The sequence below is a fragment of the Schistocerca serialis genome, chromosome 5 (genome assembly GCF_023864345.2).
Source record: "Schistocerca serialis cubense isolate TAMUIC-IGC-003099 chromosome 5, iqSchSeri2.2, whole genome shotgun sequence".
NCBI classification, from domain to species: domain Eukaryota; kingdom Metazoa; phylum Arthropoda; class Insecta; order Orthoptera; family Acrididae; genus Schistocerca; species Schistocerca serialis.
In genome coordinates, this window is record NC_064642.1 from 69,472,906 (window position 1) to 69,499,643 (window position 26,738).

General features: G+C 43.8%; 1 protein-coding gene across 1 annotated transcript in view; it reads left to right on the plus strand.

Moving 5' to 3' along the window:
• Window positions 1-26,738, plus strand: part of LOC126481231 (uncharacterized) — a 527,312-nt gene that overhangs the window by 288,554 nt on the left and 212,020 nt on the right. The gene's annotated exons all lie outside the window — the stretch shown is intronic.

Sequence of the window (26,738 nt, forward strand, 5' to 3'; positions counted from 1 at the left end):
TGTGAGAGTGCCAGTGGGAGAAAAGGTCTAGCAATTGCTTAGGATTTCATTTGCACTAAATGCTAAGCTGTGATTTCATTTATGAGTACTTCAAAACCAGATAGATGCAAGTGGTCCTTATGAAATCAATACTAGATTAGTTTATGCCTTACGGTCCATTGGCAACAGCATGGCTGCAGGGAGAATAAATTTGAAAAACTGACTGCAATATTAGAGAAAGCTGTATGTGAGGTCAGTGAGGAAAGCATGAAACTGTCTGCTAGGGAAGCAGTGGAAGAAAATGATTGATGTTCGGAGATTGCAGTTGCACTTGACAGAAGTTGGCAGAAAAGGAGACATACTTCTCTGAATGTGGTAGTAACTGCTATGAGTGTACACATCGGTAAAGTTTTAGATGTGGAGATAATGTCTAAATACTGTAAACTCAATGAACATAAAGAACACAAATGTGTGGCTAATTTTAGAGGAACAAGCGGTGGTATGGAAGTTCATGGAATACAACAATTATTTCATCGCTCCGTAGACACAAGAGGCGTACGGTACACCAAATATTTGGGCGATGGTGACATTAAGGCATACAACAATGTGGTGAACTCTACGCCATATGGAGATGTCATTATTAGCAAAATAGAATGTGTATGTCATGTTCAGAAACGTTTGGGAAGAAGGCTGAGAAAACTAACTGTTGATATGAGAGGAAAAAAAAATTACAAGATGGAAAATTGTTGACCGGACAGGGTCTAAAACTCAAACAGAAAACATGCAGGTATACTATGGACAGGCAATTAGGAGAAATAAAGAAAATCTGGAGGCAAGGAAGAGAGATGTTTGGGCCATATTCTTCCATTAGTCCTCTACTGATGATAAGCCATGTCATGGATTGTGTCCTTCAGGAGAAAATTCGTGGTGCAAATACAATAGAGCTCAAGCAACTGGAGAATCTTATTCTCAACAGCATTCTCTTCCTGCTGCTGTTATTACAGCAATTGAACCTATTTGCTGAGACTTGGCTCATCTTGACCTTCTAAGGAAACGTCTGCGTGAGCAGACACAGAACCCAAATGAATGTTTCGACAGCATAATTCGGAACAGCCTTCCTAAAACTGTTATTGTAGGTATGCATACAATGAAACTAGGAGTTCACGATGCTGTTATTACATTCAATTGTGGTAATATTGGAAAGTGCTGGGTACTGAAAAAGCTGGGAATTAATCCTGGTGAAAATACGATCACTGGGCTGCAACATTGCGATATAATGAGGATAGCAGGTGCTGACAGGTCTACATCTAATGTGGCCAAGAAAGCAAGACAAACATCCAGGAAGGTAAAAAAGAAGCTAGACGACCTCCTAGAGGCCAAAGAAGGGCCATCATATGCAGCAGGACAGTTTTAATCAACTGTAAATAACAAATTTCAAAATTTTTACTTTAAAGTCAATTTCCCGCAAACTAAAATTTTCACTACATTTGCCCCATTATATCAGAAACTATCATAGATAAATGAATGAAATTTTCAGAGATTCTGAATAACATAAAAAGCCACCTCTGGTACTACATTCATTAATATTCCCCCATTAGGAAGTTCACAAAAAATATTTTCTGCAAGAAAAAACTTAATATTTTTTGTTAATAAATTTAAAAAGTATTCCTTAAAAACTATAAAATGGATAAAGTAGATTTTAATACAGTTGACTCTATTAGAAACATGTAACATACAGTAAAAATATTAAGGCCCTGCATCAAATAGTTTTTTTCAGAAGTGGGACAAATACTTGCCCAAATTAACATGGGTTAGATAGGCAGGGTGTGGTCTCCTTAATACCAATTTTTTCTGTTCGGCACAAACGTATATTTATTTAATATTTTCTACAAGGTAGTCGTTGTCAGCTGCAGGACATTTTAGGAATTAGATTGTATGTTCAACAGCTGCACTTTTTTTATTTATTATCAGCACCCTGTTTCGGCTGCATTCGATCGTCTTCTATCTGCATTACAAGCGAACTAACATTACGGAAAGTGGATACGCGTATACTAATATAAAAGCGCAAGAATACAAAGCTGTAGTAACACTTACATAAAACATGATCAGGTGAGCTTGATACAAAACTCAGCCTTACAATAAGACCACTATGTCGTACACAAAAGATGCCGAAAGTCAAGTAGAGTGGAAAGTTTTGTATACCATCTTATCGTACGAATAGTTTCAGATTTATATCTGTATTTCAGCACTGTACTGTTTAGCAAAAGAAATTAATATAAGAGAGGCAGAAGCCCCCCCCCCCCCCCCCCATGAACCATGGACCTTGCCGTTGGTGGGGAGGCTTGCGTGCCTCAACGATACAGATAGCCGTAGCGTAGGTGCAACCACAACGGAGGGGTATCTGTTGAGAGGCCAGACAAACGTGTGGTCCCTGAAGAGGGACAGCAGCCTTTTCAGTAGTTGCAGGGGCAACAGTCTGAGTGATTGACTGATCTAGCCTTGTAACACTAACAAAAATGCCATTGCTGTTCTGGTACTGCGAGTGGCTGAAAGCAAGGGGAAACTACAGCCGTAACTTTTCCCGAGGGCATGCAGCTTTACTGTATGATTAAACGATGATGGCGTCCTCTTGGGTAAAATATTCTGGAGGTAAAATAGTCCCCCATTCGGATATCCGGGCGGGGACTACTCAAGAGGACGTCGTTATCAGGAGAAAGAATACTGGCGTTCTACTGATCGGAGCGTGGAATGTCAGATCCCTTAATCGAGCAGGTAGGTTAGCAAATTTAAAAATGGAAATGGATAGGTTAAAGTTAGATATAGTGGGAATTAGTGAAGTTCGGTGGCAGGAGGAACAAGACTTTTGGTCAGGTGAATACAGGGTTATAAATACAAAATGAAATAGGGGTAATGCAGGAGTAGGTTTAATAATGAATAAAAAAATAGGAGTGCGGGTAAGCTACTACAAACAGCATAATGAACGCATTATTGTGGCCAAGATAGACACGAAGCCCATGTGTACTACAGTAGTACAAGTTTATATGTCAACTAGCTCTGCAGATGACGAAGAAATTGATGAAATGTATGAGGAAATAAAAGAAATTATTCAGGATGTGAAGGGAGACGAAAATTTAATAATCATGGGTGACTGGAATTCGAGAGTAGGAAAAGGGATAGAAGGAAACATAGTATGTGAATATGGATTGGGGCTAACAAATTCAAGAGGAAGCCGCCTGGTAGAATTTTGCGCAGAGCATAACTTAATCATAGCTAACACTTGGTTTAAGAATCATGAAAGAAGGTTGTATACGTGGAAGAACCCTGGAGGTACTAAAAGGTATCAGATAGTTTATATAATGGTAGGACACAGATTTAGGAATCAGGTTTTAAATTGTAAGACATTTCCAGGGGCAGATGTGGACTCTGACCACAATCTATTGGCTATGAACTGTAGATTAAAACTGAAGAAACTGCAAAAAGGTGGGAATTTAAGGAGATGAGACCTGGATAAACTGAAAGAACCAGCGGTTGTAGAGAGTTTCAGGGAGAGCATAAGGGAACACTTGACGGGAATGGGGGAAAGAAATACAGTAGAAGAAGAATGGGAAGCTTCGAGGGATGAAATAGTGAAGGCAGCAGAGGATCAAATAGGTACAAAGACGAGGGTTAGTAGAAACCCTTGGGTAACAGAAGACATATTGAATATAACTGATGAAAGGAGAAAATATAAAAACGCAGTAAATGAAGCAGGCAAAAAGCAATATAAACGCCTCAAAAATGAAAGCGACAGGAAATGCAATATGGCTAAGCAGGGATGCCTAGAGGACAAATATAAGGATGTAGAGGCTTATCTCACTAGGGGTAAGATAGATACTGCCTACAGGAAAATTAAAGAGACCTTTGGAGAAAGGAGAACCACTTGCATGAATATCAAGTTCTTTGATGGAAACCCAGTTCTAAGCAAAGAAGGGAAAGCATAAAGGTGGAAGGAGTATATAGAGGGTCTATACAATGGCAATGTTCTTGAGGACAATATTATGGAAATGGAAGAGGATGTAGATGAAGATGAAATGGCAGATATGATACTGCGTGAAGAGTTTGACAGAGCACTGAAAGACCTGAGTCGAAACAAGGCCCCCGGAGTAGACAACATTCCATTAGAACTACTGACAGCCTTGGGAGAGCCAGTCCTGACAAAACTCTACCATCTGGTGAGCAAGATGTATGAGACAGGTGAAATACCCTCAGACTTCAACAAGAATATTATAATTCCAATCCCAAAGAAAGCAGGTGTTGACAGATGTGAAAATTACCGAACTATCAGTTTAAGGAAAATTATCGAACTATCAGTTTAATAAGTCACAGCTGCAAATTACTAACGCGAATTCTTTACAAACGAATGGAAAAACTGATAGAAGAAAAGTTTGGATTCCATAGATATGTTGGAATACGCGAGGCAATACTGACCCTACGACTTATCTTAGAAGAAAGATTAAGGAAAGACAAACCTACGTTTCTAGCATTTGTAGACTTAGAGAAAGCTTTTGACAATCTTTCAAATTCTGAAGGTGGCAGGGATAAACAACAGGGAGCGAAAGGCTATTTACAATTTGTACAGAAAGCAGATGGCAGTTATAAGAGTTTAGGGACATGAAAGGGAAGCAGTGGTTGGGAAGGGAGTGAGACAGGGTTGTAGTCTATCCCCGATGTTATTCAATCTGTATCTTGAGCAAGCAATAAAGGAAACAAAAGAAGAGTTCGGAGTGGGTATTAATATCCATGGGGAAGAAATAAAAACTTTGAGGTTCACCGATGACATTGTAACTCTGTCAGAGACACCAAAGGTCTTGGAAGAGCAGCTGAACGGAATGGACAGTGTCTTGAAAGGAGGATATAAGATGAACATCAACAAAAGCAAAACGAGGATAATGGAATGTAGTCAAATTAAGTCGGGTGATGCTGAGGGAATTAGATTAGGAAATGAGACACTTAAAGTAGTAAAGGAGTTTTGCTATTTGGGGAGCAAAATAACTAATGATGGTCGAAGTAGAGTGGATATAAAATATAGACTGGCAATGGGAAGGAAAGCGTTTCTGAAGAAGAAAAATTTGTTAACATCGAGTATAGATTTAAGTCACAGGAAGTCGTTTCTGAAAGTATTTGTATGGTGTGTAGCCATGTGTTGAAGTGAAACATGGACGATAAATAGTTTGGACAAGAAGAGAATAGAAGCTTTCGAAATGTGGTGCTACAGGAGAATGCTGAAGATTAGATGGGTAGATCACATAACTAATGAGGAGGTATTGAATAGAATTGGAGAGAAGAGAAATTTGTGGCACAACTTGGTTAGAAGAAGGGATCGGTTGGTAGGGCATATTCTGAGGCATCAAGGGATCACCAATTTAGTACTGGAGGGCAGCGTGGAAGGTAAAAATCTTAGAGGGAGAGCAAGAGATGAGTACACTAAGCAGATTCAGAAGGATGTAGGCTGCAGTAGGTACTGGGAGATGAATAAGCTTGCACAGGAAAGAGTAGCATGGAGAGCTGCATCAAACCAGTCTCAGGACTGAAGACCACAACAACAACAACAAGGCAGAAGAGAAATTGAAACAAACAGAGAAAGATAGAAGAAGAGTAAGTACTTGTTAAGAGAGAAAGGACGAGTAAAAAAGGCTCTGTAGTAATAACCTTTGATCTTCCAGATGTATGCTCAACCGTAATCCAGAAGTCACATACTACTACAGAAGTGTAGTGTACCTCATTGCTACACAACACTATTTATTCTTCGTAGTTTTTTAATACACTGCATAACATTACGCTACACCACACTACACTTGTTGTCAGAAATAAAACTTGTGTTTGTCTTCTTTTCTTGAATGATAGCTTCTGGCGCGAAAAGTCATGATTAAAGATTCACAGGGGGTATGCCGTCAATCCACCCTAGGCGTAGAGATTGGAAGACGGCTGTGAGGATATCAGGGACTGCTCTCTGGCCCCCGCTGAGGTTCACCTCTTCACGTCTTCCGGAGATGTATGGCTTCTTCTAGTCTGTCTTTTGCTCAGATAGACCTGCAATCCATACGCTGATATTTTGGCCTGCAGGAAGTTCAGCTTATGCCGCAGTTCATTCCTTGTTATCGGTGTATTACTGAAGATACTTCTGTCCTAATCTGCGACATCTTGTCTAATAGCACAGTATCTCAGACGATGTGGTCCGGAGTGCCGATTTCTCCACATTCACGGGTGTCTCTGGTTCATTTGTCCATATACAACCTGTTTACTAAAAATTTGCCACGTCCCAACGGTTACTATTGCTACCATGGTCGGCGAGAAGTGCGACGTTCTAGGTAGCCCTTTTACTTTAGGAAGGAACGAGTGGGTTCTCCTCCCTTTTTCTGCACTGTCCCAAATTTCGTCTCCATCAATGCATGTCTTTATTTCCTCCTTCGATGTAGCTCTTATGCCCAATATTCCCATCCATATTAACATGTTGGTCCTTTTCTTTTTGAGCCAGTACGTTGCACCTCTCTGTTCCTTACGGCTATGTCCAGCGGGAGGAGGCCCTAAGTATCACCATTAGAGCCCCAGTTGGTGTTAGTCTTCAATGTACTCGCCGAATAGCCTGTGCTTTCTTTACCTTTCTAGCTCCAATATCCCATACACACAAAAGCGATTAAGATAGTGTTGTGGCACGTTCTTATTGCAACTGAAATCTTCTTTGATCATTTGATGTTGCTTAGTGAATTATTTTAGTGCCTATCTGGCAAACGATTTCCGCATATGCATGAAAGTTCTGATTTTTGTTGATGCTTATACCAACTTATCAATATACTTCTTTTCTCCTCATTAGGCCGTTTATTATGACAGAGGGGTTTTCTGCTCTTAATAATGTTCCTTCGAATAACATATAAATGCCAGAATGAGATTTTCACTCTGCAGCGGAGTGCGCGCTGATATGAAACTTCCTGGCAGATTAAAACTGTGTGCCCGACCGAGACTTGGTCGGGCACACAGTTTTAATCTGCCAGAAAATTTCAGCATATAAATGGTTTTGTGAGCTGTTGTCGTTAATTTTGTTCATGCATACTAGTCCCTTAGTTATCTGAGAACTTGTCTACAGTTTTCTTCTGATTTTGCCTTGGTGTTGAGATATACTATAACTATTAGCAGGTCATCTGCTTAGGGGATACAGTCTCCAGTTCTTGTCATATCGTGAAGCGTATTCAGTAGTCGTTCTCTCCTTGCCTGTTGCCAATTGGTACGTTCCAGTGTTCTTCCGACTGATAACAGTTGTTTGCACATTTGCTGAATCGTCCTTGTTGCTGGACACCGCCTGTCAGCATGCCTTTACACGGACGTTTCAACTATTCTCTTCACATTTCTTCTGCATCCTTCGTTGATAAGTAGAATAAATAATTCCCTTGTATTGAGAGGGACAGTTTCTGCTCAGTTTGTCTTGGTAACATAGATATTTAAAGTGAAAGCTTGATCTCTCTTGTTCAGAAATAAAGTTTTGCAAAGTTTGATCAGGATAGATCTTTAGTCTCGATACGACAATTATGTTTGTAAACGCAGTAGAGGAGCTGCGACTTCGCTTTGATCTTGCACAGAACTTTTAGCAGATACGAATCAATATTAGCAGTGAACGGTGAGTCACACCCACACAGTGTCGCTTAGTTATCAGGCAACATTAGCTGCATTTCTACTGTCAAATACTGTAGATTGAAGACATGCGTGGAAAAACGGGCTAACCCTCAAATGCGAAAACTTTAAAATAAGTGTTGCCATCTGTTCCTGGGTAGGGGAACTATCAAATTTGACATTGGTCTCACCCATAAATATCGCTAATGGGTGAGACCACTGTCGATTTTGATAGTTCCCGTACCCAGTAACAGATAGCAACACTTATTTCTAAGCTTTTGCATTTGAAGGTTAGCCCGTTTTTCGGCGCATGTCTTCGTTACACAGTTTAGCCGGACATATCATGATAGTTGTGACGTCATGCGTCACGGTTTGGCTACACGATGTTGTTATTGTTGTTGTGGTCTTCAGTCCTGAGACTGGTTTGATGCAGCTCTCCATGCTACTCCATCCTGTGCAAGCTTCTTCATCTCCCAGTACCTACTGCAGCCTACATCCTTCTGAATCTGGTTAGCGTGTTCATCTCTTGGTCTCCCTCTAAGATTTTTACCCTCCACGCTGGCCCCCAATACTAAATTGATGATCCCTCGATGCCTCAGAAAATGTCCTACGAACCGATCCCTTCTTCTAGTCAAGTTGTGCCACAAACTCCTCTTTTCCCCAATTCTATTCAATACCTCCTCATTAGTTATGTGATCTACCCATCTAATCTTCAGCATTTTTCTGTAGCACCACATTTCGAAAGCTTCTATTCTCTTCTTGTCTAAACTACTTATCGTCCACGTTTCACTTCCATACATGGCTACACTCCATACAAATACTTTCAGAAACGACTTCCTGACATTTAAATCTATACTCGATGTTAACAAATTTTTCTTCTTCAGATACGCTTTCCTTGCCATTTCCATTCTGCATTTTATATTCTCTCTACTTCGACCATCATTAGTTATTTTGCTACCCAAATAGCAAAACTCCTTTACTACTTAAAGTGTCTCATTTCCTAATCTAATTCCCTCAGCATCACGCGAATTAATTTGACTACATTCCATTATCCTCGTTTTGCTTTTGTTGATGTTCATCTTATATCCTCCTTTCAAGACACTGTCCATTCCGTTCAGCTGCTCTTCCAAGACCTTTGCTGTCTCTGACAGAGTTACAGTGTCATCGGTGAACCACAAAGTTTTTATTTCTTCCCCATGGATTTTAATACCTACTCCGAACTTTTCTTTTGTTTCCTTTATTGCTTGCTCAAGATACGGATTGAATAACATCAGGGATAGACTACAACCCTGTCTCACTCCCTTCCCAACTGCTGCTTCCCTTTCATACCCCTCGACTCTTACAACTGCCATCTGGTTTCTGTACAATATTTTAGTTTCTAGCTCTCTGGCTGCCAAAAGCAGAATACTAAGAACTAATCAAAGGCGTAATTCCGCCAATATACAATAGGGTAATTACGTCTTTCTATAAAGGTAATCATTAATCGTAAGAAAAGGAATCAAGACCTGTGGATTTTCTGCTGTGAAATGAAACAGGTGTTATTTAAAAGCAATGAAACATCCAAGCGCGGCAGTTGTCTTTGTTCCAGAGAGACAGCCTGCGGTATTATTTTGTGTCCTGGGAGTCAGCCTGCCCTTTAACGCTGTGGTATCAAGGCAAGCGAGAAAGGCAGGGAATGTAATATAACGCTTGTCGACAGCTCATTTCTTCGTAATGAAATTTTCACTCCACTGAAGCAAGTTTATCCTTATTTGCAATCTGCATTTCTTTCAATTCGTCTGCATTATAAAACTATAGTAACAAAGTCAAGTTCGACGCAAATAATAAAGCAAATCGCAAGCACCACTCCGTGGCGCGTGTTTCTTCGGCAAATACGATATAACTGTGGTGTGCGTACGGTAAGACCTTCAGTACACACACCATCAGATTATTTGACTTGTCGCTCTAACGAAGTAGGCGAGTGTCAGCAATATGTCTCGTGGTCTTATCGTGGCGTGTTTATCTTCTGCCGTTAGGTCAGACGATAGAAATGCCACTTGCACGCTTAGAGTAGCAGATTGATGGTACCCTACTTTAAACAGAACTTGATTAATTTTCACACACATTTATTAAAATAATAACTAGCATAAAAATTACTTAACTTTGAAACTTCCCCTTAGAAAAATTAATGAATTACTGTGCTGGTAAATCCCTTACGTTATTTGATTTTCAAACAGGTGAGCAGAACTGAACGTACTCAGACATTTCGCTCTTTTCTTCTTCTGATCAACACTAAACTGACACACAATATTTTTAGCGCAACGCAATCTGACTTTCAAAAATCCCTACAAAAGAATGGCCCTGACTAACAATTATCTATACCTTTCATCAATCACTTACCTCACAAAAATCTGCCAGCTAAATAAAAGGTTCTAACTACTGAAGTCACCAACTACTGATAAGCATAGTTAGCAAATGAAAGATTTTGATAAAGAACAAACAATGTATTTACCTTAATAGTGTTCAAAAGTCATAATATATATAGCAGTTCATGGCATCCAGTCTTACAAATTTACTGTCTCTGATGGACACACATCCAGATCATCCGCTCTCAAAACTCCGCCATCTCTCTCCCCACATCCACCACTGCTGGCGGCTCACCTCCAACTGCGCAACGCTAAGCGCTGTTAACAGCCAACTGCCCACTACAATAGAGAATATTTCAACGATGCCGACCAGCCACAGACTGTACACAGCACATCCAGTGATTTTCATACAGAGCGCTACGTGGCGTTACCAATATAAAAACCTAAACAGCCTACTTACAACTTGGTTCTGGATGTTATTTACAATTGACAATCTGAAGTTCCTTTGGTATTGGTACATTAACCTTATTCTCACATATATCTCTGATACTTGACACAAGTCTATACATTTATCTTCATGGCTATGTACAGGAATATGGTAATCTTATTAGGCGCAGACTGAAACTTGAATATAGACTGGTACAGACAAATGTACGAGTAGAACTCGTACAGACTGTTGCATACAAGTGCAGACTCACTAATCGGAGGTCTGTACACTCGTTATAGTACCTCGCGCGTTCATGTATCACTGCGCGAGTGTGATCAGTGAGGAGAAAAGGTTCTACGTTAGCAGCAGTCTCATTGGCTGCATTACATATTAATACGCGGATCGGCGGAAGCAGAATTTGGTCCGTCTCTATGGCATCGCCATCTCGTAGTGCGGAGACGGACGAGCGCTGCTCCTGCGCTGTTGTGTTTAGCGGGGCGCGCTCTAGTGGGAAAATTGTGTACGCGTTGACTACGCGGAACTACGTACACAACAATAACTTTGACGTTACCTAGCACTAAAATGATACGAAGGTGTAGACAGGGCTAAGGGTCAACAGTCTCTTCAGCAACCGATGAAGAAGTTCGTCATGGGTTTCGTTTTGGTAGAAAGGAAGATAGAAATAACGCCCCGTCGGCGAGGAGGTCATTAGAGACAAACCACAATTTCGGGTTGTCCAGAGACGGAGCAGAAGACCAGATGTGGCCTTGATTCGTGTTAAGTGATTTAGGAAAATCATTGCATTCGTGTCAAGTGATTTAGGAGAATCATGGAAGACGTCAATATAAATACGTTCTGGTGCACTGCAAGCCTTGAGGTTAGATGTACCAGGAAAAGAAATCATCTGATGACAACAGTTGAGAGCTTGGGCCATTCACAGTGCTGGCCATTAAAAATGCTGCAGTATGAATGCGGCAAGCTACAAACATACAACTGACGCTAAGTGTAATACGCGGTTCGATGTACAAATGATTAGTATTTCAGTGCAACGACATGAAACGGATAGGAAAGACGTCATACACGTTCTGTGTGTAACGAAAGATCACGAAACTGATTTCTCATTCACATATCCGCATTTGAATTTTTTTGTTTGTGAGAAGATCGTGTTATGCTCATGTAAGAGGAGCAAGCAGGTGTGTCGGATTACATCTATAAAATGTGATTCTAAATCATTGTTAACTAATTTCCGGAGACATAAAGATTTTCGCGGATTTTGCGACTGCAGTGCGAAATGGAAAGATAAGTACGATACAAGAATCGAGAAAAATACACTCGTAGGTATCATATTCAGGGTGATTAGCACCCATAATATTTGAAAATAGCAGTGCATTCCTGGAACGCGTTGTTATGCGCGAAAAGACGTAACTGATGCAGTATTTTTTGTTGTTTGAATCAGTATTAACGCAGTTGCAGAATTTCAATAGCGTGCCTAACTTACATTAATAAAATCAAACTATCACCAAGTCTTGTTCTTTATGCGCTGCACCAAGTTTGGCACAGGAAGAAAGCGGCTCGTTTGGTTGCCCAAGATTCTCCGTCATGGAATGCCTCTTTATGTCTCCGGGTTGGTGGGTATGTCGGTGGGTGGATGTAGAGCCACAAATTTTAACTACTTCACGAGGATCAAATCATGAAATTTGAACAGGAACACAATCCGAAAGATCTGTACGTTCACCTATAAATATCATGCACTAGGTAGGGGGAAAAAAACCATTTTTTGGTTAAGTAGTGGAAGATAGTGATACAAGAACATGCCAGATTCTCAGTAAGATTCTGTAATCTAGAAAAAGGGTGCTTCCGCCTTATCGAAGAGGTTCACAGCTCGTTAATGTCTGACAGAAATGATGGTGATATAGCCTGCGTTTTTCAGATCGTTTTGTTGCTGGAAGTACAGGGGTGAGTCAAATGAAAACCTTAAATATTTTTTTAAATATTATTTATTGTGCAGAAGTGGTACAAAGCTGTATCACTCTTCAACATAATCAGTAGCTCAAAATACAGGCCTGTGATTCTTGCAACTGCTGTACGGGCAGTGTGGGGCCTTGCATTGTCATGTTGCAAAAGGACACCTGCTGACAGCATTCCACGTGGCTTTGATTTGATTGCAGGTCGCAGATGATTTTTTAGATCAGTGTATGATGCACTGGTGACAGTGGTCCTGTAGGCACGTAATGCTCCAAAATGACGCCTTTTTGTCCCAAAAGAGAGTCAGCATAACCTTCCCTGCTGATGGTTCTGCTCGAAACTTCTTTGGTTTTGGTGAAGAGGAATGGCGCCATTCCTTGCTCGCTCTCTTCGTTTCCTGTTAGCGGAAGTGAACCCAGGTTTCGTCCCCAGTGACGATTCTTGCAAGGAAGTCATCACCTTCTCGTTCAAAGCGCCGAAGAAGTTGTTCACAAGCATCAACAAGTCGATCCCTCATTTCAGGAGTCAGCTGCCGTGGCACCCATCTTGCAGACACTTTGTGAAGCTGGAGCACATCATGCACAATGTGGTGCTCTGACCCATGATTAATCTGTAAACATGCTGCAATGTCATTCAGTGTTACTCGGTGGTCTTCCTTCACTGTGGCTTCAACTGCTGCAATGTTCTGTGGAGTCACAACTCGTTGTGCCTGACCTGGACGAGGAGCATCTTCCACTGAAGTCACACCATTTGCGAACTTCCTACTCCATTCGTAGACTTCCTGCTTTGATAGACATGCATCACCGTACTGAACCTTCATTTGTCGATGAATTTCAATAAGTTTCACACCTTCACTACGCAAAAAATCGAAGAACAGAACGCTGTTCTTCCCTGGTGCAAGTCGCAAGTGGGGCGGCCATCTTTATACTGCGACGGTATGTGTGCATCTGCACTATGCTGCCACCTACAGGTCATTCTGCAAGCTGTTTGTAGCACGCTTACCAACTTACAGGATAACGGCGCGAAATTTCGATTTGTTACTACAAATTTAAGGTTTTCATGTGACTCACCCTCGTAGTAACAAAATGCGCTATGTAACGCGTTACTTTCGCCGAATGGCGTACATCTATTGAACAGATGGGGTAAGCGCGATAGACCGCTGTCGCAGGCACGAAGCACGAGGGTACCTAACTTACCGTACAACGTGTACAAAAGCTTGTCCAGGAGAAGACACCATGACAGCCCCTTCGGTAATCGCAGAAAAGTGCAGATGTGACTGCAGCACATTTTCACCTTTCGCTGCTGTCGAATAGCTTTGCCCGAAGAACCCCGTTGTCGATTTATATGGGCAGTCCATGTCTACGTTGGGAGCAAATACTGAATTAATACATGAATAAGTAATGCATATAGTGTACCAGAAGCAATTCAGTGTATGAAAAGGAGGAGATGCGACAGTTGCAGGAATGGAAGGAAGATACAGAGGCTGGACAAATATACTGAACACCGCAAGAAACACATGCTTGAACATGAAATATTAATGCAGGTGCTAGCTAAGCCTGCAGGTGGCACTGTTGTACCTGATCACGAACGGTGCCTGTTCAGTAGCAAGGGTCACTTGTGGTCAGAGAAGTGTTCTGTGTAGCTGTGAGTGCTTTACGTCCGAGCTGGGTGAATTTTGACGTAGGCAAATTGTGGGTGCTTGTTAGGCGGGTATTTCCGTAACCAAGGTTGCCGAAGTGTTTGTTATTTCTGCATCTACATACACTACTGGCCATTAAAATTGCTACACCAAGAAGAAATGCAGATGACAAACGGGTAATCATTGGGCAAGTATATGATACTAGAACTGACATGTGATTACATTTTCACGCAATTTGGGTGCATAGATCCTGAGAAATCAGTACCCAGAACAACCACCTCTGGCCGTAATAACGGCCTTGATACGCTAGGGCATTGAGTCAAACAGAGCTTGGATGGCGTGTACAGGTACAGCTGCCAATGCAGCTTCAACACGATACCACAGTTCATCAAGAGTAGTGACCGATGTATTGTGACGAGCCAGTTGCTCGGCCACCATTTACCAGACGTTTTCAGTTGGTGAGAGATCTGGAGAATATGGTGGCCAGAGCAGCAGTCGAACATTTCCTCTATTCAGAAAGGCCCGTACAGGACCTTCAACATGAGGTCGTGCATTATCCTGCTGAAATGTAGGGTTTCGCAGGGATCGAATGAAGGGTAGAGCCACGGTCCGTAACACATCTGAAACGTATCGTCCACTGTTCAAAGTGCCGTCAATGCGAACAAGAGGTGACCCAGACGAGTAACCAATGGCACGCCATACCATCACGCCGGGTGATACGCCAGTATGGCGATAACGAATACACGCTTCCAGTGTGCGTTTCTGAAGAAGAGAAATTTGTTAACATCGAGTATTGATTTAAGTGTCAGGAAGTCGTTTCTGAAAGTATTTGTATGGAGTGTAGCCACGTATGGAAGTGAAACGTGGACGATAAATAGTTTGGACAAGGAGAGAATAGAAGCTTTCGAAATGTGGTGCTACAGAAGAATGCTGAAGATTAGATGGGTAGATCACATAACTAATGAGGAAGTATTGAATAGGATTGGGGAGAAGAAAAGTTTGTGGCACAACTTGACCAGAAGAAGGGATCGGTTGGTAGGACATGTTCTGAGGCATCAAGTGATCACCAATTTAGTATTGGAGGGCAGCGTGGAGGGTAAAAATCGTAGAGGGAGACCAAGAGATGAATACACTAAGCAGAGTCAGAAGGATGTAAGTTTTAGTAAGTACTGGGAGGTGATGAAGCTCGCACAGGATAGAGTAGCATGGAGAGCTGCATCAAACCAGTCTCAGGACTGAAGACCACAACAACAACAACATCTCGATTTACAAAACTTCCTTCATCTCTACCTCCCTCAAATGGGGAAGTTTTACTTCACTGTGTGTAAAGTACGGCACGGCACCGCCATCAACGCTAACCCAGTCGACATGAAATTAGTCACATGAATCAAAAAATACGCAACCTGCAGCTGTTCATCTGCACATTAGCGTGAACCGTGATCAGTAATCTAGTAACAGTGGAGGTTAGGAGTAGAGTTGTGATGACCAACGGAGAGCTGAGGCTAGCGTTACAACCTGACAGTCCTTCCCAGCATTTCTAGCTCAGTTGTGTGCTGTGTGCTGCAAACGCCGTTATAAAAATGTAACTTGGCAGTATGTGTGTGTGTTCAGCAAACACATCAGAGAAATTCACCACTTGTTGTGCCCAGTCAGTACTAATTTTTAACACTACTGAAAATCTATGGTGAATTTTATAAATCAGAATCCAGTTTAGTGTTACCTGTTATTGAATTCTTAGAAAAAATTCACGCGTTGTGAGCATTCGTTGCGTCGTGAATCGTTGCTGTTTTACAGGTCAGATAGGAACCACACAGTATAAAAGGGTTATCGTTGAATGTACTGATCATTCTCATAACCATCCAACTTACCCTACACTACATGATAATTTCAAACGGACTTACATGTACTGTGTTTTTGTCTCCATTATATGCTGAATTTGTTGGCGTACCACAACATGAAGTATGCGCAACGGACACAGAGCGATATTAACAGGAGGGTTACACCTAGAGTATTTTCATTCGAAGATAATAAATTCTGCTTCTTTATTCATGCTAACACACTAATAAGGAGGATTTTCTCTTCGATCAGCCGGGTACCATCTGTAGCTGCACCTGGGATGTTTCATGCTGCTCAGACTTCTCCCACTGGGTTCTCAGTCTGATTTGCAGGTACATGATATTGAAACCCTCCGTTGCAGCCTTTTTAATGTTCACTGGACAACAGATTGGTAAAGGTAACGAAAAAACAACCAAAGATACGGGGCTCGAAAGACATTATATAAACAAAGACAGTTAATAGGCAACGACATACGTGAAAACAAACACACATTATTAATTTGTATTTCCAATCAATCCAAGATATAAAAATCTTGAGTTTGTACATCACAGAGTGTTTGGCCTATGTGTAGATTAAATGTACATTAATTATTCCGTTTGGGACACTGATTACATTTGCTTGTGACAATATACACTGAAGCGCTAAAGAAACTGGTATAGGCATGCGTATTCAAATACACAGATTTGTAAACAGACAGAACACGGCGCTGCGCTCGGCAACGCCTATATAAGACAACAAGTGTCTCGCGTAGTTGTTAGATCGGTTACTGCTGCTAAAATCGCGGGTTATCAAGATTTAAGTGAGTTTGCATGTGGTGTTATAGTCGGCGCACGAGCGACGGCACACAGCATCTCCGAGGTAGCGATGAAGTGGGGATTTTCCCGTTGTAATTTCACGAGTGTACCGTGAATATCAGAAACCCGGTAAAAAATCAAATCTCCGACATCACTGCGGCCAGAAAAAGATCCTGCAAGAACGGGACCAACGACGACTGAAGCGAATCGTTCAACGTGACAGAATTGCAACCCTTCCGCAAATTGCTGCAGATTTCAATGCTGGAACGTCAACAAGAGTCAGCGTACGAACCTTTCAACGAAACATCATCGATGTGGACTTTCGGAGCCGAAAGCCCACTCGTTTACCCTTGATGATTGCACGACACAAAGCTTTCCGCCTCGTCTGGGCCCACCAGCACCGAGATTGGACTGTTGACGACTGGAAACATGTTGCCTGGTCGGGCGAGTCTCGTTTGTAATTGTACTGAGCGGATGAACGTGTATGTGTATGGAGACAACCTCCTGAATCCATGGACCCTGCATGTCATCAGGGGACTGTTCAAGCTGGTAGAGGCTCTGTAATGGCATGGGTTTGGTTCAAATGGCTCTGAGCGCTATGGTACTTAACTGCTGAGGTCATCAGTCCCATAGAACTTAGAACTACTTGAACCTAACTAACTTAAGGACATCACACACATCCATGCCCGAGGCAGGATTCGAATCTGCGACCGTAGCGGTCGCGCGGTTCCAGACTGTAGCGTCTAGAACCACTCGGCCTCTCAGACCGGCAATGGCATGTGGCTTGTGCAATTGGAGTGCTATGGGACCCCTGACTACTCTGACAGATGACACGTACGTAAGCATCCCGTCTGATCACCTGCATCCATTCATGTCCATTGTGCACTTACGACGGACATGGGTAATTCCAGTAGGACGATGCGACACCCCTCACGTCGAGAATTGCTACAGAGTGGCTCCAGGAACACTCCTCTGAGTTTAAACACTTCCCCTGGCCACCAAACTCCCCAGACACAAACATTATTGAGCATATCTGGATGCCTTGCAACGTGCTGTTCAGAAGAGCTCTCCACCCACTCTTACTCTTACGGATTTATGGACAGCGCTGTGGGATTCATGGTGTCAGTTCCCTCCAGCACTGCTTCAGACGTTAGTCGAGTCCATGTCACGTCGTGTTGCGGCACGTCTGCGTGCTCGCGGGGGCCCTACACGATATTAGGCAGGTGTACCAGTTCCTTTCGCTCTTCAGTGTATATTTCAGTGTATATTTGAAGGATTTTTCTCATCATCATCATCATTTAAGACTGATTATGCCTTTCAGCGTTCAGTCTGGAGCATAGCCCCCCTTATAAAATTCCTCCATGATCCCCTATTCAGTGCTAACATTGGTGCCTCTTCTGATGTTAAACCTATTACTTCAAAATCATTCTTAACCGAATCCAGGTACCTTCTCCTTGGTCTGCCCCGACTCCTCCTACCCTCTACTGCTGAACCCATGAGTCTCTTGGGTAACCTTGCTTCTCCCATGCGTGTAACATGACCCCACCATCTAAGCCTGTTCGCCCTGACTGCTACATCTATAGAGTTCATTCCCAGTTTTTCCTTGATTTCCTCATTGTGGACACCCTCCTGCCATTGTTCCCATCTACTAGTACCTGCAATCATCCTAGCTACTTTCATATCCGTAACCTCAACCTTATTGATAAGGTAACCTGAATCCACCCAGCTTTCGCTCCCATACAACAACGTTGGTCGAAAGATTGAACGGTGCACAGATAACTTAGTCTTGGTACTGACTTCCTACTTGCAGAAGAGAGTAGATCGTAGCTGAGCGCTCACTGCATTAGCCTTGCTACACCTCGCTTCCAGTTCTTTCACTATGTTGCCATCCTGTGAGAATATGCATCCTAAGTACTTGAAACCGTCCACCTGTTCTAACTTTGTTCCTCCTATTTGGCACTCAATCCGTTTATATTTCTTTCCCACTGACATTACTTTCGTTTTGGAGATGCTAATCTTCATACCATAGTCCTTACATTTCTGATCTAGCTCTGAAATATTACTCTGCAAACTTTCAATCGAATCTGCCATCACAACTAAGTCATCTGCATATGCAAGACTGCTTATTTTGTGTTCACATTTCTTAATCTCACCCAGCCAGTCTATTGTTTTCAACATATGATCCATAAATAATATGAACAACAGTGGAGACAGGTTGCAGCCTTGTCTTACCCCTGAAACTACTCTGAACCATGAACTCAGTTTACCGTCAACTCTAACTGCTGCCTGACTATCCATGTAAAGACCTTTAATTGCTTGCTAAAGTTTGCCTCCTATTCCATAATCTCGTAGAACAGACAATAACTTCCTCCTAGGAACCCGGTCATATGCCTTTTCTAGATCTATAAAGCATAGATACAATTCCCTGTTCCACTCATAACACTTCTCCATTATTTGTCGTAAGCTAAAGATCTGGTCCTGACAACCTCTAAGAGGCCTAAACCCACACTGATTTTCATCCAATTGCTCCTCAACTAATACTCGCACTTTCCTTTCAACAATACCTGAGAAGATTTTACCCACAACGCTGATTAAAGAGATACCTCTGTAGTTGTTACAATCTTTTCTGTTTCCATGTTTAAAGATTGGTTTGATTACTGCTTTTGTCCAGTCTGATGGAACCTGCCCCGACTCCCAGGCCATTTCAATTATCCTGTGTAGCCATTTAAGACCTGACATTCCACTGTACTTGATGAGTTCCGACTTAATTTCATCCACCCCAGCTGTTTTATTGCACTGCAATCTATTGACCATTTTCTCCACTTCCTCAAACATGATCCTATTTCCATCATCATTCCTATCCCATTCTACCTCGAAATCTGAAACATTACTGATCGTATTTTCATCTACATTGAGCAACTCTTCGAAATATTCCCTCCATCTGCCCAAGGCATCCACAGGATTCACCAGCAGTTTTCCTGACCTGTCCAAAATACTTGTCATTTCCTTCTTACCTCCCTTTCGAAGACTGCTAATTACACTCCAGAATGGTTTTCCAGCAGCTTGACCCAATGTCTCCAACCTGTTTCCAAAGTCTTCCCAAGATTTCTTCTTGGATGCTGCAATTATCTGTTTGGCTTTGCTTCTTTCTTCAACATAACTTTCTCTGTCTACCAGAGGATTTTTCTTCTTATTAAAAAACGGACTCTATTCAAGGAAAATGCCTCTCGTTTATTTCAGTCTTTGTACTGTGGAAGGGGATTTTATAATCTCACCGTTCGGCAGTGGGCTAAGTGAAGCGACATTACGTCTAATGTGAAAACACACTGTCATTTGACGGTGATGTCGGCTTCCCTTCCCTTCAGTTTCACTGCGTCCAGTGTGAACCGGTGTTAAGGGTGGAGGACGGAGCAACGTCCGTGGAGCGCTGAGATGCCAGGAAGCTGCGTCGCCCTGCGCCCGCCGGAACCTCCCAATAAACGCGCCGCTGTGGATGGCTGGCGGGCCGCCGCTATTAAACGCGGCGAGGCATCGCAGCCGCCTATTGTCTGGGCAGCGTAGCCAGTAATGAGCCACCACACTGCCGCCCCCATCAGCACAGCGGCCGCCGCCTCACGCTGCCGGCACTCGTCACCTCAAACCTGCACCCCACTGGCCTCTGTTGGACGTCAACGTGCGATAGCCACTCACAGGTTCCAGGTGGCAGTAGTAGATGTGGAGGGTACATAAGGCGTGTCGGGGGAAGGGGGGGGGGGGGGGTGACACGGAAAAGAGTGCAGTCACTGTCGTGATGTGGAAATGGAGCAATTTATCTGACGACCAAAAGGACATGAGCCGTGCTGCGGCTCGCGTTGATGCTGTTTGTAGGTTTCCGCCCTCTGTTGCAGGCAAAATGGAAATGGAAATGTCGTGTGGCTAGGGCCTCCCGTCGGGTAGACCGTTCGCCTGGTGGAGGTCTTTCGATCTGACGCCACTTCGGCGACCTGCGCGTCGATGGGGATGAAATGATGATGATTAGGACAACACAACACCCAGTCCCTGAGCGGAGAAAATCTCCGACCCAGCTGGGAATCGAACCCTCTGTTGCAGGCCAGACGTATCGTTTAGTTGACACGGTTGCAGTTGCTGGTCTTCTTCTCGTGTTGACTGGCGCCACTCGGTTTCGCAAGCGTTGCCTGTCCGCTAGTTGCAGCAGCGGCGGTTATCGATGTGTAGTAACTGTTCCCCTATCTTTGGGGCGACGTCGTTGTTTTTCCGGGTCGTGTGAGTGTGCCAGTTTGGTTCGGGACTCGGGTGGAGCCAGGTCCGCACAGTGCGAGGACACGCCGGGACCACTGGCGGCGGCCGGCCGGGTGGCCGAGCGGTTCTAGGCGCTACAGTCTGGAACCGCGCCACCGCTACGGTCGCAGGTTCGAATCCTGGCTCGGGCATGGATGTGTGTGATGTCCTTAGGGTAGTTAGGTTTAAGTAGTTCTAAGTTCTAGGGGACTGATGACCTCAGCAGTTAAGTCCCATAGTGCTCAGAGCCATTTGAACCACTGGCGGCGCGCGTGGACTACCGGATGGAAGGGCTGTGGTCACGAGTGTGCACGACCTCATCTTAAACCAGATCCTGCAGGCTTTAAGATGAATGCATTTAAATTCAAGTAGAAAAACCTCCGCCATTGTGACATCTCGCGATTCTCCACTAACTTGGGTTCGTGTTGCTGTTCGTAGTGTCGCCGAGGTGAAGAGCAGCGAGTGGAGTGCTTGGGGAAAGCGGATCTGATTAGCTTTCCTCGACTTCTTATTACACTACTGGCCATTAAAATTGCTACACCACGAAGATTGAAAAGTCTGTGCAAAAATAAAAATTACTTACGTGTTTGAAGTAAACCTTTTTTATTTTGCGACATAGTCTCCTTTGAGACTTATACACTTCGTCCAACGCTGTTCTAATTTGATGATCTCTTCCGACTAATAGTAATTGTCCAAGTCTGCAAAATAGCTATTAGTTGCAGCTATCACCTCCTTGTTTGAATAAAATCTTTGTCCCGCCAGCCATTTCTTCAAATTGGGGAACAAATAGTAGTTCGAGGGAGCCAAGTTTGGAGAATAGGGGGGATGTGTAACTTGGAATCCTATTTCCATTAATTTTGCGACCACAATAGCTGAGATATGTTCTGGTGCATTGTCGTGATGGAAAAGGGCTTTTTTGCGGTCCAATAGCCGGCGTTTTTCTTACAGCTCGCTTTTCAAACGGTCCAATAACGATGAATAATATGCACGTGTAATAGTTTTACCCTTTGCAGATAGTCGATGAGGAGTATCCCTTACGAATCCCAAAAGACAGTCGCCATAACCTTTCCGGCCAAAGGACTGGTCTTCGCCTTTTTTGGTGCAGATTATCCCTTGGTAACCCATTGTTGTTTGGTCTCAGGAGTGTGGTAATGTATCCATGTTTCATCCACAGTGACGAAACGATGCTTAAAGTCCTGCGGATTCTTCCAGAACAACTGCAAACCATCCTTGCAACACTTCACACGTTTCCGTTTTTGGTCAACCCATCTTGCGGCTAGCTTTCTCATGTCTACATGTTTATGCAAAATATTATGTACCCATTCATTCGAGATGCCCACAGCACTAGCAATTACACGCACCTTAACTGTTCTGTCATCCATCACCATATCATGGATTTTATCAATGATTTCTGGAGTCGTAACCTCCACAGGGCGTCCAGAACGCTCAGCATCACTTGTGCCCATATGGCCACTCGGAAAATTTTGAAACCACTTATAAACTGTTCTAATCGAAGGTTCAGAGCCACCGTAATGTTTATCAAGCATCTCTTTAATATGCTGAGGCATTTCGCCTTTCATAAAATAATATTTAATCACCGCACGAAATTCTTTTTGTCCATTTTTTGACAATCACTCGACTTCCTTGATTTACACGAATGCCAAACACTAAGAGGTTGACCAATATGGCTGAAACATGGTGCGCGTTCTTTCCAAAGATGCTACTAACTAAAAATGACCTCGATATGCGCCGGTGGTGCTATCTCTCGGACTTTGCACGGACTTTTCAAACCCCTCTCGCATGGGCAGTAAAAGAAATGATCCTGTGGCATTGTTGGCTGGGAGGCCCCGTACGGGGAAGTTGGCCGCCGGGTTGCAAGTCCTATTTCAGGTGACCCCACATTGGGCAATTTGCGCGTCGGTTATGATGAGACGATGATGAGGACTATGCAACACCCATTCCACGAGCGGAGAAAATCCCCAACCCGGTCTGGAATCGAACCCGGGCCTGTTTCATGGTAGGAAAACACGCTACCACCCAGCTAAGCAGGGCGCTCCAACCATCTCGGGGTTTTGAGTATCCGACGCGCCAATTAGACAGAATTTGTCACAAATACGTCAGGAGGGTGTCCAAAATCTCTGCCAATCAACGCCAAGGCGAATAAGGGCCAAAGACAGTCCAACCGTTACTGACTTGCTCAATTTGTGAAGCTCATTCTCTTTAATAAATCATCAAGTTTTTTCCGAATTTGTAACTACACTCATGCGTATAAATTAAGGATAATTGCAGAATGTCTGCCACACAACGTGGCACTGCACAAAACTGGCGCTAATAGTATAGGCACATATGAAACACACGACACAGATCTGTAAGTCCACGGCATTGGTGATAAGTTGAGAAAATCGTACCGAAACACATGTGCTACAAAACGCCACTGTTTCCCGCGCATGTACCCCGACATCAATATGGGATATGATCACCATGCATACGTACACAGGCCGCACAACGGGTTGGCATACTCTGGATCAGGTGGTCGAGCAGCTGCTGGGGTATAGCTCCCATTCTTGCATCAGTGCCTGTCGGAGCTCCTGAAGTGTCGTAGGGGTTTGAAGACGTGCAGCGATACGTCGACCGAGAGCATCCGAGACGTGCTCGATGGGGTTTAGGTCTGGAGAACAGGCAGGCCACTCCACTCACCTGATATCTTCTGTCTCAAGGTACTCATCCACGATGGCAGCTCGGGGGGTGGGGGGGTGGGGGGTGGGGGGGTGGGGGCTATGCGCTTTCATCCATCAGCAGGAAGGTGGGACCCACTGCACCCCTGAAAAGGCGTACATACTGGTGCAAAATGACGTCCTGATACACCTGACCTGTTACAGCCTCTGTCAAAGACATGCATGGGTGTACGGGCACCAATCATAATCCCACCCCACATCATCAAACCACGACCTCCATACAGGTCCCTTGCAAGGACATTAAGGGGTTGGTATCTGGTTTCTGGTTCACGCCAGATGAAAACCCGGCGAGAATCACTGTTCAGACTATACCTGGACTCGTTCGTGAACATAACATAGGACCACTGTTCCAATGACCATGTACTGTGTTCTTGACATCAGGTTTTACGGGCTCTCCTGTGACCAGGTGTCAGTGGAATGCACCTTGCGGGTCTCCAGACGAATATACTATGTCTGTTCAGTCGTCTGTAGCCTGTGTATTTGCAGACAACTGTTCCAGTGGCTACAGTAAGGTCCCGAGCAAGGCTACCTGCAGTACTCCGTGGTCGTCTGCGGGCACTGATGGTGAGGCATCGGTCTTCTTGTGGTGTTGTACACTGTGGACGTCCCGTACTGTAGCGGCTGGACACGTTTCCTGTCTGCTGTAATCGTTGCCATAATCTTGTGATAACACTTCGTGGCACACGGAGAGCCCGTGCTACGACCTGCTGTGTTTGACAAGCCTTCATTTGGCCTAGTATTCTACCCCTCATAACGTCATCAATATGTGTTCTTTGAGCCATTTTCAACACACAGTCACCATTAGCACGTACGAAAAGGTCTGCGCACTTACTCGCTGAACCGTACTCTGACATGCACCAACTTACCTCTGCTGCCAGCGCCACCGTGCGACGACCGCAGGTCAAATTTATTGCATGGTCATATCCCGATGTGTTTTAAAGCTGCAAACCGCCCACCAGAGCGTTGCTTCACCATGTATCGGCATTATCCTTAATTTATGAGCATGAGTGTATTTGTTTGCCTGTACAAGTGTATATCACATCTACCGATTTCCTCTCCAATCGAATAATTCCTTCATAGGGCCGGAGATATACAGGGTGTTACAAAAAGGTACGGCCAGACTTTCAGGAAACATTCCTCACACACAAAGATAGAAAATATGTTATGTGGATATGTGTCCAGAAACGCTTACTTGCCATGTTAGACCTCATTTTATTACTTCTCTTCAAATCATATTAATCACGGAATGGAAACACACACCAACAAAACGTACCAGCGTGACTTCAAACACTTTGTTACAGGAAATGTTCAAAATGTCCTCCGTTAGCGAGGATACATGCATCCACCCCCCGTCCCATGGAATCCCTGATGCGCTGATGCAGCCCTGGAGAATGGCGTATTATATCACAGCCGTCCACAATACGAGCACGAAGAGTCTCTACATTTGGTACCGGGATTGCATAGACAAGAGCTTTCAAATGCCCCCATAAATGAAAATCAAGAGGGTTGAGGTCAGGAGAGCGTGGAGGCCATGGAAATGGTCCGCCTCTACCAATCCATCAGTCACCGAATCTGTTGTTGAGAAGCGTACGAACACTTCGACTGAAATGTGCAGGTGCTCCATCGTGCATGAACCACATGTTGAGTCGTACTTGTAAAGGCACATGTTCTAGCAGCACGGGTAGAGTACCCGGCCGGCCGGTGTGGCCGAGCGGTTCCAGGCGCTTCAGTCTGGAACCACGCGACCGCTACGGTCGCAGGTTGGAATCCTGCCTCGGGCTTGGATGTGTGTGATGTCCTTAGGTTAGTTAGGTTTAAGTAGTTCCAAGTTCTAGGGGACTGATGACCTCAGAAGTTAAGGCCCATAGTGCTCAGAGCCATTTGAACCATTTGTAGATTATCCCGTATGAAATGATGATAACGTGCTCCATTGAGCGTAGGTGGAAGAACATGGGCCCCAATCAAGACATCACCAACAATGCTTGCCCAAACGTTCACATAAAATCTGTGTTGATAACGTGATTGCACAATTGCGTGCGAATTCTCGGCAGCCCACACATACTGATTGTGAAAACTTACAATTTGATCACGTTGCAATGAAGCCTCATCCGTAAAGAGAACATTTGCACTGAAATGAGGATTGACACATTTTTGGATGAACCATTCGCAGAAGTGTACCCGTGGAGGCCAATCAGCTGCTGACAGTGCCTGCACACGCTGTACATGGTAGGGAAACAACTGGTTCTCCCGAGCACTCTCCATACGGTGACGTGGTCAACGTTACCTTGTACAGCAGCAACTTTTCTGACGGTTATCGTCAACTGCACGAAGAATTGCCTCGTCCATTGCAGGTGTCCTCGTCGTTCTAGGTCTTCCCCAGTCGCGAGTCATGGGCTGGAATGTTCCGTGCTCCCCAAGATGCCGATCAATTGCTTCGAACGTTTTCCTGTCGGGACACCTTCGTTCTGGAAATCTGTCTCGATACAAACGTACCGCGCCACGGCTATTACCCCGTGCTAACCATACATCAAATGGGCATCTGCCAACTCCGCATTTGTAAACATTGCACTGCCTGCAAAACCACGTTCGTGATGAACACTAACCTGTTGATGCTACGTACTGATGTGCTTGATGCTAGTACTGTAGAGCAATGAGTCGCATGTCAACACAAGCACCGAAGTCAACATTACCTTCCTTCAATTGGGCCAACTGGCGGTGAATCGAGGAAGTACAGTACATACTGACGAAACTAAAATGAGCTCTAACATGGAAATTAAGCGTTTCCGGACACATGTCCACATAACATCTTTTCTTTATTTGTGTGTGAGGAATGTTTCCTGAAAGTTTGGCCGTACCTTTTTCTAACACCCTGTTGCATGCCTTGCCAAGATATTCAGAATACACCACTGCACACTATCTATGTAGTTTCCTCCATACCCACATTTGCAGTCCTTTTAACTTTCATTCTTTATCTTTCCACAATGTCCATGTTTCTGAACCGTATGGAACTATGCTCCGAATGTAGCATTTCGCCACTATTTTCATCGGGTTATTATATTCTAGATGAAACAAATTTCTGCTACAACTGAATTGGTAGAC